General features: G+C 36.7%; 1 long non-coding RNA gene across 3 annotated transcripts in view; it reads right to left on the bottom strand.

Annotated features, from left to right (window-relative positions):
- Positions 1–18011, bottom strand: part of LOC143652461 (uncharacterized) — a 151909-nt gene that overhangs the window by 77573 nt on the left and 56325 nt on the right. The window lies entirely within an intron of this gene.

Here is an 18011-nt window from a genome sequence, read left to right as displayed (position 1 = left end):
TTAAGGTAATTTAGTTTGGAAAAGAGAAGAACAAATGGTAACTTAAAAACCGGTTCCAAATAAATAATAAGACGGTAGAGTGAAAAGAATGGCCAGCTTGTTTCCAACCCCACTTAAAGACACTGACTCATGAAAATTGCTCTTAAACTTGCTCATGTTTTGGACCAGACAAAGCATGGTACTGGACACACAGTGAAAGGCCTTCAAAACCCTCTCTTCAGCGTATCTTCCCCATGCAGTCACTGGGAGGCTATCTAAGACAGGTAAAGAATGCTGAACAATGCTGCCATAGAGGTGAACCCAAAGTGTTCTGCAACATCAAGGAAGGGACGTGGTATAGATAAAGCAATGATGTCTGGGCTGTGTTTGCATGCATTAAGAGAGACTGACCACATGGACAAATAAAAGAATTCTAGGTAGAAGGAACCATGTATTCAAAGTCACTGAAGCCTCATGATGTGCTTGGAGAATTCACTTCTATGTGACTAGAGTGCAGGGTAGGTGGCAAAAGATAAGCATTATATTTTAAGCATTATAAGCATTAGCAACAGTCTTCCATGTTCTCCATGTTAAGAAGTCTGGATTACATCTTGGAGCCAAAGCAAAACACCAACAGTAAGAACTAATTTACAGGGAGATGATGTAATGTTATTAGAAATTTAATATTTAAAATAGCACTTCTGGACTTCCTATCAGCCAAGGTGGAACCAACTATAAACTAGTTCAGAATGCCAATCCCCTAGAAAATCTTTGAGAAACTAGTTAAAAACTGGCAGATCCATTTTTCTCAAAACTCAGCTTTAAAAATGGTAAGAGAAGCTCATGGCACTTTTGCTGTCCCCTCTCACCTCCTCCCTGGTATAGTGTGGAGCCATCCTATGCTCTCGTTGTGAGTCTCTGGCAGAGAGAACAGAGTAACCCCTATAAACATACAGGGGTAACTCTGTGTTGGGCCAGTCTATCAGATAGCAATCTGAAAGACTAAACCAGGAAATTCAACATTGGCTTCCCCTTGCGAAACATGCCTTACAGGCAAAAGCAGCTTGTTGGACAGCTAGAACAGTACAAGAAACAATTAAGTCAAAGTGGCCTACGTCAGATGATTACTGGTTTTAATACATAAAACAGAGCACGTGGGAGAAGGGGAAAGTCTATTGCATAAGGAATAAAGAGAACATTTGGATTCTTGCAAATGGGAGAATTCCTAAGGCCAGGAGTGAGCAAAAGCCAGGGACAATATACAGGCTCAGAAAATATGGGGTGAACTAAAAAAATTATTGTTTTCCATGTCTACAAGAAGATAAAGGAAAAATGGAGTAACAAATGAAAACATTTATAAAAATAATGAATGAACAATATAGTAATCTCAATAAAGAGATAGAAATTTTAAAAAGGAACCAAACAAAATATTGAAGATGAAGACCACAACAACTGAAATGAGAACGAGGGTTTTAACAGCTAACTGGAGCTAGCAGAAAAAAATCAGTGAGCACAAAGACAAGACAACTGAATGATTCAGGCTAAGGAGCAGAAAGAAAAAAGAAGGGAAAAAGAGAATAGAACTAAGAGACCTGTAGTATACCACCAAGTGTATCAATATATGCATTTTTGGAGTCCCAGAAGAAAAAAAAAGAGAGAATAGAGTAGAAGAACTATTCCAATAAATAATGGCCAAAAAACTTCCCAAATGTAATGAGAAATATGAATATACACATTCAAGAATCCTAACTAATCCCAAACAGAATAAACTGAAAAAAACCCATGTCCAGATACATAATAATCAAAATATTGGATACCAAGCATAAGGAGAGAGTCCTGAACGTTTCAAGAGAAAAGGAATGCGTTAGGTACAACAGAGCACCAATTAAGATTAAGTGAGGATGCCTCTAAATATTTAAAGTGCTGAAATAAAACAATTGCTAACTGTGTTGATTTGGAGTGGTATATCCTAGAAAAAACAAAAACATGTTCTTAAAATTAATCCATTCGTGTGGAGGTGGAAACTTTTTAAGTAGAATCTTTTGATAAGGGAACTTCAGTTCAGTTAACTTCACCTTGATCAGAATGGGTCTTAATCCTCTTACTAAAGTCCTTTATAAGAGAATGTAAATTCAAAGAGAAAGCCGCAGAAATAAGTTAAGAACAATGAAACCTGAAGAGAAGGGAAAGACTAGCACACACCACCATGTGCCTTACCTGCAGCAAAGGAGCCAAGGATCACTGGCAATTGGTCCTCAATATGAAAGCATTCCCTCGATGATGCCTTGATTTGGATATTTTCCCAGCCTCAAGTTAAAAGAATAAATTTCCACTGTTTAAGCTGAACCCATGCATGTTATCTGCTTTGAGTAGCCAACAAAACTAAAACACCAACCAACAATTTTATGTATGGTGAGACCATCTTTCAAAAATGAAGGAGAGGGTGGGCCATGGTGGCTCAAACAGGTAGAGTTCTTATCTGCCATGCCGAAGACCCACGTTCGTTTTCTGGTGCTTGTCCATGTGAAAAAAAAAATTGAAGGAAAAATTAAGACATTCCCAGCTGAGAGAGTTCATCACCACTAGACCTTATCTACAAGCAAAGCTAAGGTAAATTCTTCAGACTGAAAGGAAAGGACACTAAACAGTGGATCAAAGAAATAAAGACCTCTGGTAAATGTAACCATATAGGTAATGTAAATGCCAGTACTATCACATAATATTTTTTGGAAGGTAACTCCACTTTTTACTTCTTACAGGGTCTAATTTGCAAATGCATAAAAAGTAACAATAAATCTATGATTTAGGAAATACAATGTATAAAGATATGATTTGTAATAAGTATAATATAAAGTGGGGGGGGAGAAAGACAAAGGAATAGTATTTTAATATGCTATTCTAAGTTGTTACAAAATCAAACATGATTGCTATAGATTTAGGATATTGAACTAAAGTCTTATGGTAATCACAAAGAAAATATACACAAAAAGGAGTGAGAAGGGACTCAAAATGGTAAAACACTAAAAATTCACATAAATATGAAAATAGGCATTAGGAAAAGAAGTAAGGTACAAAAATTAAATGACTTACCAAATAACAAACTGGCAGAAGAAAGTCCTGCATTATTTGTACTGATTTCAAATGCAAATGGATTAAACTGTCCAGTCAAAAGGCAGAAATTGGCAGAATGGATAAAATAAGGATGTCCCCAATATATACTGTTTACAAGAGACTCACCTTAAATTCAAAGATACAAATAGGGTGAAAGTAAGAGGATAGAAAAAATATGCCATTTAAATAGTAACCAAAGAGAGCTTGGGTAGCTGTACTAATATTAGATAAAGTAAACTTCAGTCAAAAACTATTGCAAAGGACAAAAAGTTACTATATACTGACAAAAGAGTCAATTCAACAAGAAGACATAACAATTATAAATATGTATGCACTTATAAGCAAAGCCCCAAAATATCTGAAGTGAATATTGATGGATTTAAAGGGAGAAATAGGCGGTTCTACTTTAACAATACATTTCAATACATTTCTGACAAAAATGGATAGAACATCTAGACAAATGATCAATGAGAAAATAGAAGACTTTAATGATACTATAAACCAACTAGATCTAACAGACATATAGAGAGCACTTTACCCAACAGTAACAGAATATTAATTCTTTCTCCACTGTTCATAGTTCACTCTCAAGGATAGACCATATGTCAGGTCATAAAAAGTCTCAGTAAATTTTAAAATATTGAAATCATAAAATGTATCTTCTCTGAACACAATGGAAGGAAGCTAAAAGTTAATAAGAAAGGGACAACTGGAAAATTCACAATTATGTGGAAATTAGACAACCCAATCTTAAACAATCATTCAAAGGAGAAATCACAAGAGAAATTAGGAAATATTTTGAGGCAAATGAAAACAAAAGCATAACACACCAAAAGTTATGGGATGCAGCAAAGGCAGTGATGATGGGGAAATTTATAGCTATAAATGCCAAAGATGAAAGATCTCAAGTCAGAGACCTAACTTTACAACTGGAGTAAACTAAACCCAAAGAGAGTAGAAGGAAGTAAATAATAAAGATTAGAGCAGAGAAATGAAATGAAGAATAAAGAAATAAATAAAATCAACAAAAGCAAAAGTTGGTTCTCTGAAACGATAAACAAAATTGATAAACCTTTAGCTAGACTGACAAAGAAAAAAAAAAGACGCAAATTACTAAAATCATAAATGAAAGGAGGAAATCACTAACATACCCACAGAAACAATAAGGATATTAAGACAATACAATAAATAACTGTGAACATCAAAAAATTAGAAAACCTAGATGAAATGGACAATTCCTAGAAACACATGAACAATGTACACTGACTCAGGAAGAATTAAAAGGTCTCAACAGATCAATAACAATAAAGAAATTGTATTAGTAATTTTTAAAAACCTCCCAACAAAGTAAAGCCCAGGACCAGGGGGCTTCATTCCAGAAGAAAATAGTGCCAATCTTGCTTAAATTCCTCCAAAAAAATGAGGAGGAGGGTAAATTTCCTGACTCAATCTATGAGGATAACAATACCCTAATACCAAAGTCAGACAAAAGACCACAAGAAAAGAAATACAGACAAATTTCCCTTATAAATATAGATCCAAAAATCCTCAAAAGAAATACTAGCAAACTGAATCCAACAGCCCTTTAAAGGAATTATAAGCCAGAATAAAGTTGAATTTATCCCGGGTATGCAAAAGTGACTCAATATAAAGAAATCAGCTAACGTATTACACCACATTACTAGAATGGAGGGGAAAAAAAATATGACACTCTCAATCAATGCAGAAAATGCATCAGGACAAAATCCAGTACCTCTTCTTAATAAATGCACTTAGAAAGCTAGGAATAACAGGAAACTTCCTTAACATGGTAAGGGGCAATTATGAAAAACACACAGGTAACATCATCCTCAATGGTGAAAGACTAAAAGCTTTCCCCCTAAAATTGAGGGAAAGACAAGGATGCTCACTGCCACTGCTGTTATTCAACATTGTATTGGGGATTCTTGCCAGGGCAATGATACAGAAGAAAGAAAGAAAGTACGTCCAAATTGGAAAGGAAGAAGTAGAACTTTCCCTATTTGGAGATGGAGCATGATGCTCTAAAGAGAAGATCTTGAAAAATCCACAACATAGGTCCTAGAGCTAATACACAAATTCAGCAAAGTGGCAGGGTCCAAGATCAACACACAAAAATCAGTAGTGCTTCTGTACATTAGTAATGAATAATCTTAAAAGGAAATCCTATTCACACTAGCAACTACCAGAATCAAATATCTAGGGATAAATTTAACCAAGTATGTATAGGACTTGTACATGGAAAATTATAAAACATTGCTAAAAGAAATCAAAGAATATCTCAATAAATGAAAAGATATTCCACATTCATGGATTAGAAAACCAAATATTAAGATGTCAGTTCTTCCCAAAGCAAATTATAGATTCAACAAAATCCCTATCAAAATTCCAAAAGCTTTCTTTGCAGAAATGAAGAAGACAATCGCCAAATTTATGTGGAAGTATAAGGGGCTCTGAATACCCAAAAGCATCTTGAAAAAGAGCAAAGTTGGAGGACTCACACTTCCTGATTTCAAAACTCATTACAAATCTCTGATAATCAAAATAGCATGGTATTGGCACATAGATAAACATATAGAAGAGTGGAATCAAATTAGAGACATAGAAGCCTTTACATCTATAGCCAATTGATTTTGGCAAGGCTTCCAACTGGGAAAGAAGTCTCTTCAACAAATGGTGCTGAGAAAACCGGATACCCATATACAAAAGAATGAAGGTGGATCCCCTCACATCACATACAAAACACAACTCAAAACGGATCAAAGGCCTAAACATAAGGACCAAAATTTAAAACTCCTAAAAGAAAACCTAGGGGAGTATCTCCAGGACATTGTGTTAGGTAATGGTTTCTTAGACTATACACCAGAAGGACAAGCAACAAAAGAAAAAAATAGATAAATGGGACCTCATCAAGATTTAGAACTTTTGTGCATCAAAAGACTTCATCATGAAAGTAAAAAGACAACCTACAGAACAGAAGAAAATATTTGGAAACCACTGTTTAACATACAGACCATATAAAGAAATCCTACAACTCAACCACAGAAAGACAGTCAACCCAAATTTTAAAATGGGTAAAATATTTGTATGGTCATAGTTCCAAAGAAGATATACAAATAGCCAAAAAGCACATATACAAATGCTCCACATCATTAGCATTAGGGAAATACAAGTGAAAACCACCCATATGTTCTAGATTTCTACTTTATACCCACTAAGATGACTACCGTTAAAAAAAAAAGAAAACACAGAAATAACAAGTGTTGCTGAGGATGTGGAGAAATACAAGCACTTGCTCATTATTGGTGAAATGGTGGAGTCACTGTGAAAGACAGTTTTACAGTTCCTTAGAAAGTTTGGTATAGAATTACCATCTGACCCAACAGTCCCACTTCTAGTTATATACTCAGCAAACAAGGGCTCAAACAGATATTTGCACACCAATGTTCTTAGTGGCATTTTCGCAGTTGCCAAAAGATAGAAAGCAACCCAAGCATCCAGCCTCCAATGAATGGATAAACTAAATGTGGTATAGACCTAAATGGAATATTATTCGGCCATAAAAAAGAAGGTTCTGATAGATGTAATAACATGGATGAACCGTGAAGACTTCACATTGATTGAAATAAGCCAGACACAAAAGGACAAATATTGTATGATCTCACTGATATGAAATAACTAGAATAAGCATATTCTTAGGGACATAAAGGAAAATACAAGTTACCATGGATTGGGGTGTAAGTAGGAAATGGGAAGTCAATGCCTAATTGATAGAGTTTTTGTTTTGGGTGATGGAAAAGTTTTGGTAATGGATGTTGGTGATGGTAGCATAACATTGTGAATGTTATGACATCACTGAATTATACATTTGAATGTGGTTAAGAGGGGAAAATTTAGGTTGCATATATGTTATTAGAATAAAACAATTAAAAAGATTAGACTGTACAACAGATTCACTGAACCCTAATGAATATGTGTTCTTGGATGTTTCTTTATGGGTCTGGATCTCAGGACAGTCTTCTAGGCAATCCTCTAATGCGTTTTAGTTTCTTTGCACAAAAAGTCCTTGAACCAGTTTGATGTCTACCAAGCCCAAGGTCATCTTACATCCAAAAACATGGTAATTATGGTCCATACCCAAAAATGAAATTACAAAAACCTTACTATAAATGTCTTAATCTCATGCTCTTATTACTCTTTGTTAACAAATATAAGCAGGGTTTTGTTTGTTTGTTTTCTGAAAGAAGAGCAAAACTACAATAAATTTTTGAATTGGCCAGGCCAAGTTGAAAGAATGGTAAAACCATAACATTAGATTGCACCTATGCAAAAGACATGTGACTTTTAAGTTGTTATTGAAATGGTAAGGACAACCAACTATAATTCATACATAAGAATTATATCAAAAACAGACAAGGGATTGTTGCAATTGAATGAAAAGTCATGAGAAGTATGGCTCAAGTGGAAATCTGGAAAAGAGTGTAAGAAAAATATAATAAACCCTAAGAAATGCCCTCACTACTTGGAGAAGTTAGAAGAAATCTTTCTTGACTCCAATTATGCAGAAGTTTGAATTGCCTACCTATCCCTTTAAGCATTTTCATGAACAAATCAAACACAGATGGCCCATTATATTTATGACCTCACTGTCAATTACTCTAGATGGAGCATGCATTAATTATTGAAATATTTTCATAGTATACAAGTTTTTAGTGGTTACATTGCCACAGATCATTTCGACTTTCTGATTAGAAGGTGGTATAAACAATTTTATTTATGAGAATTAATCCCTTGAATGTAGTAAAAACTACAAATGCAGTAGTGGATTTTTTTTTTCTTTTAACAAAACCAAACTAGAAATCTTGGCCTCTATCCTTGGAAGTTGACATTATGTTAGCATTGCATACAATACATAAATTCTGCCAAAGTCTATTACAATTGTAGTAAGTTTTGATTACTGGAGTTGTTTGTTATTTATGTCTGTAAGATAAAGATAAGAGTGGGTATAGCCCTCTTCTATTCTATGTATAAATTGCATCCATAAAATAATTTGTTTTGTAAACAGTTTTAAAAAAAGACTAAACTTGGTTGAAGCTTCAAATAGTTGCATCTCCTTTAGTTCTAGTCAATAAACATTTTAAATAATATGAAAGTCCGCAGAAGTGTTTAGATTTTTACTGTGCCACTAGTTTTTCCCTGCCATGACAAATAAAATGCTGAGGCCATTTAGCTGTTATGAACAAAAAAGAACATTCCAGTGAAACAGCACTGTCAGAAAAGGCACGTAGGGAAATATTTTGGTGGACCTTAGAGAAGGACATTTATTTCCTGTCATTCTAGCAGAAAGCTATTCATTCCACAAATATTATTTGAGCACTTACTATATGCCAGGAATTTTTCTAGGCAATCGGAGTACATTGGGGAACAAAACAAGGATCTCTCCTTCAGAGTATAGATTGTAGCAGAACAGATTGGCTTCTTTAATCCCTTTTGCACAGAGAGGAGATCTGATGCTCTGAGAGGTGAGCTAACTTACCTAAGATCACTCAGCAAAAAGGCAGTAAAGAGCCCAGGCCACATTAACCCACCATGTCTCAGGTAGCTTGAACATGTCCAGCTCACTTTTTTCTGACTCAATGGCCTATTAAACTTGGTCCTTAGGAAGTAGTCAGCTGGACTTTCTTCAGTAGAGGTTTTCAATTAGGTAAAGTTTCTTAAAAAATTAGTTATCTGTATTTTTTCACTCTGAAATTTAATAGGAAAAAAAAAATATCCAGGCAAGAAATGACATAGATGAGATAGGTGTTTCACAGCCCAATTTCAAGTGTTCCTGAAAGCAAAAGACAAGGTCAACATGCATTCATTGGCTTCCCTAACAAAGCAAAACAGGTACAGAAAACTATAATTTAAGTGAGGCACAAATGGAGAGTGCTGATGGTATGGTTTGCCCACCACACAGTGGGTTTGCACGACATAGAAGAGAGCAGTTCTCACTTATCTTAAGGCCAACTAAGGCTAGAAAATATGGTCCCCAACCAAAATCATGCAAAGGGCTGGAAATTGAGCCTATGTATCAGGTGACGATCATCTACCATTGAGCTATACTTACATATCAGATCCCACTAGCTGACATTCATAAGAAACACTGCTAATGGAGACAATTCATGCAAAAATTGATGAAATATTAATTAAATGCTGTTAATTTGGGTTGTTCATTTTACCACATTAAAAAGTATTGCATTTTCCTGCCACTAATAATAATATCCCCCAAGTTTGTATAGCACTTAATATTTTCAGAAACCTTTATTATTGATGAAAGAGAGAAGGTCAGAGGGATTAAATGACTGCCTGAGATCACATATAATTTGGCAGAGAAAGACATAAAACCTTGGATTACTGACTTGCAAGGTCAGGCTCTGTACACTCTTTCACATTTCTTCTTACTTGATAGCCACCGAAGTAGATACAGACGGTGTTACCATGTCCATTGAACAGATGAGAAGCCTGAGGCACAGTGATAGGACAGAATGAGTGAGTGCTCAATTCAGTTAAAAAAAAAAGTAGAGAAGCTTAAAAAGTTCATTTAAGGATGTGTTGGTGCAAAGGAGGGTAGAAAGAGCTAAAGTTCTCAAGAATGAAAACTGCAGGTATGTACAAAGGTAAAGTTGTACAGTGGTAGAAGTTATTAATTTTATCTAGGATTAAGAAAGAAAAGGTCAACCAATTACAAACACACTGCACTGTGTTATATTCAAAACAATATCATAGCTGGTTAGGCAGTGCCTAAAGCTGTAGTTCCTTACTGGTTAATGCAGGAGGATTACCTAGGAAGCCTGAAAAAAATGAAGACTTTTCTTATTGAATCAGAGACTTTACACAAAGAGCTCAAGAATCCAGTTTTTAACTTTGGAGACCAGTCTACAACTTTGCTACTCAAAGTGTGGTCCATGGACCAGTAGAACCAGCATCAGCTGGAAGCCTCTTCAGAATGCAGAACCTCAGGCCCTACCCTGACTGACTCAGAATCTGCCTTTTAATAACATCCTCAGATGATTTCCTACATGCTTTACAATGTAAATAGCTCTGGTCTGCATCCTCCTCCTCTGACTATCCATTCACCCCATCAGAAAAAAGAAGTAACCATGGCATGCGTTATTCTTTGAGAACCTATGAGGGATTCTAATGAGCATGACTTTTATCTCCAACTTCCTTCCAGGGTCTAATGTTCTACATTTCCATCAGCCTCTGATAAAGGATTAAAAAATATCCAAGTAAAAATTTCTCCCAAGTGTTTTTGAAGCTTACCACCTAATTCAGGATCTATCAAGTGTTTCAAGCATTTCCAAAATTCACCTTCAAGATATTTTTAAAAGTAAAAAACTCTAAATTTTCAGTAATCCTCCCATTTTGCACAGTTCCTCAAAGACTTGTAAAGCACTTTGGCACTCCCCATCTGCTGGTTTTCTTTGACTCTCCCTGCCTCCCCACCCCCACCCATCCACTACAAGATAATCAATCCCTATCAAGCTCTGGAGACTTGGGTGTGTTTACAGTAGCTGGGAAGCTGTGCTGATTCCTCTGCTTGTGAGCCTGCAGGTTCCTCTTACAACTGTTTGTTTATACCAGGCTCCTAAAGTGGAATGAGGGTAGTTTCTGAGTTCATCCATCTCATCTCAGTTTCTTCTTTGTAGGCGTACCATGTGCTCTTCTCTCAGGAGGAGATGACCCCTTTGGCTCCCTTTCTGGAATTAGGGAAGGAATTCCCCTCAAACTCAACACTCACCACTCAACTAGGACAATACAGATAGTGCAATGCTTTTGATTTCAAAGCTCACCATCATTAGAGCATTAAAGGAAGCAAAGAAATAAAATAACTTCCAAGTTTACTACCCTGACAAGTCCATGGTCCATATACACATAAAGTTGTTGAATTTATATACAAGTTTGCCTTTTAATCATTCTTAAGATTATATTAAAAACATTTTTTCAATATTTTATATATATCAGCACTTTAATGCCCATATAGTATTTCAACAGATGCCATATGTATGTAATCAATCTACAACTTCTGGATATAGGGGTGGCTCCCACGTTTTTACTATTAGAAATGAATTCTAAAAGTTAATTTTAGCGATTCGAGTAATTTGACCCCAATGCTTGAAAGTTATCCTTAAGTAAAAGAAAAGGCTAGTCTATGGCCAGTATTACATTGCTAACTTACATTAAGCTGCTTGTAAGTTTATACCATTAGGCAGAAAGGCACAAAAAAAATTATATGAACTCTATCCTTTTTTATCTTAAAAATCAGCTGAAAGTACATGTTCTGCAAATAGGCTCAAAAGTATCTTTTTCATCTAGGAATTACTGTACATACTATAGGCTAAATGTGTTATTAATACATACAGGGCTGATTTCATGGGACTTAGAGGTCCTGAGCTACAAACAATTCATGGGTTAGAGAATAGGCCATTTCCTGATTTTGATGCCTGCACTAGAGGAGAGCTGAATAGAGACCTGCTATAGCCTAACATTTTAATATGGCTATAATTTGATTACATTCTCACATTCTGTTTGGGGCTTTAGGAATCAAAAACACATTACTATCCATCACTTAGAATCTCTTTAACCTTTACTTAGAGTATACTTAGTGGAGCCATTTCACTGAGAACCATTTCACAGAACATCTGCTTCTCTTTTCCCTTCCCTGTTCTAATACCTGCCATTGTTCCTCTAATAATGGTGACAATTGATTTAGTGGTACATGAGGAAGACAGTAAGTGCATCTTGGAGCAGCTCAACTTTGAAGGCAAGGTCTTCTCTGGGCTGGAGGAAAGAACATTCAGGCTATAGGAAGTGCATGGAGGCAGAAACGTTTAAGGAACTATGTCCATTCCATTTTGCTAAGATAGATAAAGCAGGTGAAAATAGTGTCTCCAAGACTGGTTAGGGACAAATATGGGGGACATTGAATGGCAAGACAAAGAATCTGGATAGTGAGAAGCTATTTTGAAGCAAGATCAAATCAAAACCATACTGTGCTTCATAAAGCTATAGCTGGGTAAAAGGGACGGGTGGAAGAAGAGCCTATAAGAGGGAAATTAAATATGGAGCTACAATGACTGGTTAAAAGCTGATGAGGAAGTCCCAGATGCAGTGGCAACAATAAGAATAGATGTGGGCTTAGGATACTGCAGAGAGCAATAGAAATTCTTGGAGCGAAGGGGACAAAGAAAGTTGTCTCAGCAAGTATTCCCAGGACAATCTCCTTCCTGAGCCCTAGGTCTAAGCTAACACCACTTTGTTATAAGATTTTCTATCTCTGCCCCCAAGGATGTCTTCTAAAGTAGTAAAAATCTGTAGGTCTCAAGTAAAAAACTGGCTGAAACAATTAAATTTGGACACTAATGCTATGCTTGAAATGAAATAGTTAATTGACTTTATCAATGAGCTTAAAAAGGGCAAATAGATTTTTGTGACCTATTTTTTCTTTTACCTGATGCTCCCCATTCTCTGCACATCTGGCCAGCCCAATGGCCCTGAACATATGGGTGTGCCTGAGGGATTATGCTGCCTGGTCCTGGCTTGCCTTATAAAAAGGAAACCCAATATTTATAGCAGGATTATTAACAACAGTCAAAAGGTGGAAGCAACCCATTGTCCATCAACAGATGAATGGATAAACAAAATATGGTATATACATATCATGGAATATTATTCAGCTGTAAAAAAGGAAGTTCTGATGCATGCTGCAAACCTCATGGACCTCAAAGACATCATGCTAAGCAAAATAAGCCAGATACAAAAAGACAAATATTGCATAGATCTCACTCATATGAAATACATGGAAGATCCAACTTTCACAGGGACAGATGGTGCTTTATAGGTTATCAGGGACAGGGGAGGGAAGGCAGGAAGGAGGAATTTTAGCTTAATGGGTGAATAGTTTCTGTTTAAGGAGATGAAAAAGGAGGGGTAATACACTTTGGTGATAGTAGCACATTATTGTGAATTGAATTACTACTACTGAATTGTACCTTTGAATGTGGTTAAAATGGAAATTTTCTGTTCTCTATATTGGTTATGAAATTAAACGTTTGAAAAAAATGATGGCAGTACTTTCATCTTGTCCATTAGTCAACCTAAACTATGCATATTGATGACCCAGCAACTCCCTCCAACATTTCTCTTCTCATGGTAGAGAAATACACAAGTACCTAAGGCAGTGTGTATGAAGATATTCACTGATATGCTATATGTCACAGCCACAAGGTCCCGTTGTAGGGGAATGACCCAATGAGAGCTGTTACAGACTTTCCGTGGGAAATTCCTGGAGGAGTTAGAACAAATGAGGTGTTTCTCCTAAGATCTTCACGACACTGAGTAAAAATAGCAAGTGCAGAATACTATATTCAATATCACACTGAGTTCAAAGCTTCATTTAGATGCAGAGAGGACTAGAAAGATGCTATTTCAAGGGAGCTGGAGAAAGCAGTTGGGATTGAGGTGGTGGCAAAGAAGGCTCTGCTCTTGTCCTCTAATACTTTCACACTTAACAGAGACTAAGTGTATGGTCATTGTTTTGTGTTTTGAAATTTATTTGAAATTTTTACATTGCTTGATCCCAAGAAGTCCCATTTCTTCCCATCAAATAGCAGGTCTTCTAGCAAAGACATCTTTCTGCCCAAATTTACCTTTTTGAACTTTATCTTCTATGATCAATTTTAGCAAAAGAAGATGTTACATTTTTTTAGAAAAAGTCGAAAAGGCACTGACTTAATTCAGGAGTTAATGGAAGAACAGAAATTAAATAAATAAACAAACAAATCTCCATCAGTTGCCAATTGTATGCAGGATTACCAAAGCAACTCTTTTCAATAGAATCAGGCTGCCCCCAGAGCTTAAATAATGTGGCAACATAAATATCAAGTGACATGCTATCGAAATGCCAATGCAGGCAAAACCTTCGGTATGTCATATTTAAAAGGAGCATGAAGCATATCTCCTTTATGAATGGAGCTGATTTTACAAACAAAGCTAAGTAATCTAGATTGGAATTTATTCACCGAAATTGTCGTCTAAGTTCAGAAATAAGTGGAAGCAAATTATTTTCTAAATTGGAAGTTATGTCTACAGTATCTTTATATCAGTTCCAATTTTAGAAGACAAGATAGGACTAATGCAATTTTAACATAGTTTAGCAGGTAACGATTATTGGCAAAATAGTCTTTTGCTCCCTTACAATTTTTTTCCTTATGACTTTTTTACTTAAAAACTCAGTGGTGTTTGGGTGAAGTGTTATTAGAGGATTCTAGCACACAACAGGAAAGAAAATATCAACCTTTTACAATGCCAAGAGCTAGATTAATCTTTTCAGCAACTCAAAAAAAACCAGAACATGAGCCCTGAAAGTTTGTATATTCTGAAAAATGCTAAAATACCTTTACAAGGCGTTTTTGTGGATTTCAGTTCTTTTTGACACATTGTTTAAACTTCTTAAAGTGCAAGTCAATTTAAACCTAAGTCATTTCATCATTCACATGTTTGAAAGTAATAAGCACTAAGATATTTTTTTTAAAAATATTACTGTGAGCCTAAAGCTGGGCACAAGCTACACTGCTGAGTACAATGTAAGATTCACTTTGGGGAAAGGGTGTTTAATGAATAACTTGACAGTACAAGGCCTGTAAACAGCATCTAAATATTAGACCTGTGCTTTCTTCCTGAAATATATTAACAGGCTCCAGAAGGTTCATAGAAGCCAGCAACCCTGCTAGGCAAATTTCAGGGGTCCCTAAAATTGTATGTGCATCAAAAGGTTCATGCATGTTTCCCTACCCCCACTTCCACCCCTGCCCCCACCAGCGTTGGGAGATTGTGTTCACAGGAGTTCTGCTGGAGAGAAAGATTGATAAAGCAAAGCAATCGGAGTTATTTCCTATGCATGAAATTGATTAAATGCTTCGCTAAATGGCTTATAAATTTGCTTCTCATATTTCTGTCACCCACTGAAAAGATTACAGAAACTCTGCATATAACCATGTTGTATACAATACCAAATTACAAAAGGTTGTAAAAACTAATGTTTTGTTTAAAGTTTTGAGCAGGACCATATGCCTTCAGTGACCTTGAGTAAGCTATTTTAATTCAAAACATTTCAAAGCATCTAAAGGGGAGAAATCTTCAGCTACATAACAAACCAGACCAAGTGGTGGGTAGAGCTGAGTTAACTACACTGAACTCCAGCTCTTTCTTAAAAGGGTGTAGAGTGATCTCCCTGTACAAACGCATTGGGTCTCGAAAGCTGGGAAGCATATGTGGTGTCAACAGGGATATATTTACAAAGGAGATGAGAAAAAGGTCTTAAGACCTCCCAAAGTTGAATTCGCTCCATTATTTTTAGTACAGAGACACATTCTAGTAACTTCTGAGTCTTGTCTAGTCTTGCAGGAGAATGTAGAAAAGACGACAAATATTAGCATGGGCAGTGGGGTAGTTTCATTTGTTTTTTATTTTTATTTTTTGGTTTGTTTATTTGTTTTTAATCCTTATACATCTTTCAAATGCCATTTAAATTCTATTCTTTCTGCCATGTGAGAATTTTTTCTAGCTATCGTGTAACAATTGGGGGCTGGGGAGACGAATTTCAGCAAAGAAGCAATTTATAGGTAAGCACATGACCTCCAGATGTAACTCAGGAAACTAATCCCTTTCTAAATATGGGCTTAAAAGTACCTTTACTTCTGCAGGGAAAAAAAATGATACTCTTTCATAGCATTTATAAGACATCATGTCCCCAGCAAGTATTAGCATTTGGCATTAACGCACAGCTCTGGCAAGAACTTCCAGAGAAAAAAATTTTACAACCAACAAGGTGCTTAAAATTCCTACTGGCAGGAAATCTGGAGGACACATCCCCAAACTCCTATCACCTTCAGGAATAGCCACTATGGGGGACAAAGACAGATGCCCAGCCATGGCCATCTGGAACCCAGTGAGGTGGAAATAATAGGGCAAAGTACTGTCAACGGGGGCAGAAGGACTTTCCAAATGTCAGGCCCAGTCGAGGTGTACATCCGCTGCCATGTGAAGTTTCTGGGTACATGTAAGGAGTTGCCATGGGATTATACCTTGTTTGTAAAAACACCATGTAATCTGTCCAGTAAAATCCGGTGTATTGTATGTGTGTGTGTGTGTGTGTGTGTGTGTGTGTGTGTGTGTGTGTTTTATGAGTACCTGTTCTGGGAGATATGCCAACAATTCAGGGATGATTTAACCAGCCCATCAACAGCTGGACAACTTATTTAACTCTTTGGTGATGGGCACACAAGCCTTCTCGTTGGCATCAAGCCACCACATAATTAATCCTGACTCCAGATACAGAAGGTTTAATAAATTAAAACAAAGAAAAAGGTGACTTTCTAAACAGCATACGGAAGAACTATCTTCTACCCTACAGGTTTAGGCCATCTCAAATGATTTGAATCCACATTTTCTGAAGCTCATACCTTGGGACACCCATTCTATGAAATTATCCTTTGTAAAATGGCTTTGATGGTCAAATCCATGGTGCAGCCCCTCTCCTTATGAATTCTCAGGGCATATTAATGTTTTAGGGGCTTTAGGAAGTCCTGCTGGCAAAGAATCTTCTTTAACTCAGTTCAGCCTAGTGTTTTTCACCTGACCTCAGAAATCCACTTATAATTACATACTTAGAACCATGGGATTGTTCTTTGAAACAAACTCTGGGAAAACTGACTTCAACCTACTGCCAGTCAGGTAGATTAAGTCCATTTCCTTTGAATGAAGTTTCTGGACTGTTCCTTCAGTAAGATTCTTGGCCAAGGTACAAGAAGATCCGAATTCCACTGCGAGAAGGGCTCCATGATTATGCTTCTTCTGGTGATGGACCAGCCTTGGGTTGTGTACATTCTCCTCTCCTGACTGGGCCAAGTCACATGTTCTGTGGCTCTATAAAAAGCAAAAGTAGACCTCACTGATTCTACACAAGAGCCTGCGGACTTCAAGAATCCTATTAATGCCCAGATGACTATTAGCTACACTCTAAGAAAATGCTTCACATGCATTGGTTTTTCTCATGGATCCTTTTTTTTTTTCTTTTAAGATGATTTTCCAAATCCACCCCCCTTCTTTCTACTTTTAAATAATAGGCAAAAGCCATATTTATTACTCACTTTCTCTAATCAAAGTTGCTCATACATCAAGATCATTCAAGAAAACCTAGCCAGGTGCAAGAGAGTGAGAGTGACATGCTTGTGGAGATAATCTGGGATCTAATCTAATTTAATTTTTTAAGGTAAATCATTTGCCAACTTCAGCCCTTTAACTAGCCTTAGTAACAAATTACTCAGAAGGAGGCTCATAGCTGACAGATATTGCTGTGTGGCAAAGATCTTTGCTCTTTCTCAGTCGTTCTCAAACGAGAGCATGCATCAGAATCAGCACCTGGAGGGTTTGTTAAGACACAGATTGCCCCGCCCCATCCCCAGAGCTTCTATTTCTGGAGGTCTGGCTGGCGTCCGAGAATCTGCGTTTATAACATGGATGCTGATGAGGCCGGTCTGGGGACAACAGTTTGGGAATTAGAACTGTACAGCAGCCTCCTAACCCACCTGATCAAAAGTACCTGGAACTTTTGTTAAAACGCCAAGCCCCAGCCCTAACCCCAGACTTCCGCGATGGAATCACCAGGAATGAGAGTCAGGAATTAGGCGATTCAAATCATCCAGGTCTGGACTTCTTCAGCCAGAGCAGCAGAGTTTTCCTTTTCCATCACTGTCTCTGAGCCCCCAGACTCTCCCTGAAAGAGGCCTCTTCAAAAGCAAGAAGGCTCAAGACACGTGAATGGCTCTTTCCAATAACTTGTCCAGTAATTGGTATATTGA

The sequence above is a fragment of the Tamandua tetradactyla genome, chromosome 12 (assembly GCF_023851605.1).
Source record: "Tamandua tetradactyla isolate mTamTet1 chromosome 12, mTamTet1.pri, whole genome shotgun sequence".
Classification (NCBI taxonomy): domain Eukaryota; kingdom Metazoa; phylum Chordata; class Mammalia; order Pilosa; family Myrmecophagidae; genus Tamandua; species Tamandua tetradactyla.
The sequence above is the reverse complement of the archived record's forward strand: the minus strand, read 5'-3'. Positions and strand labels throughout refer to the sequence as shown.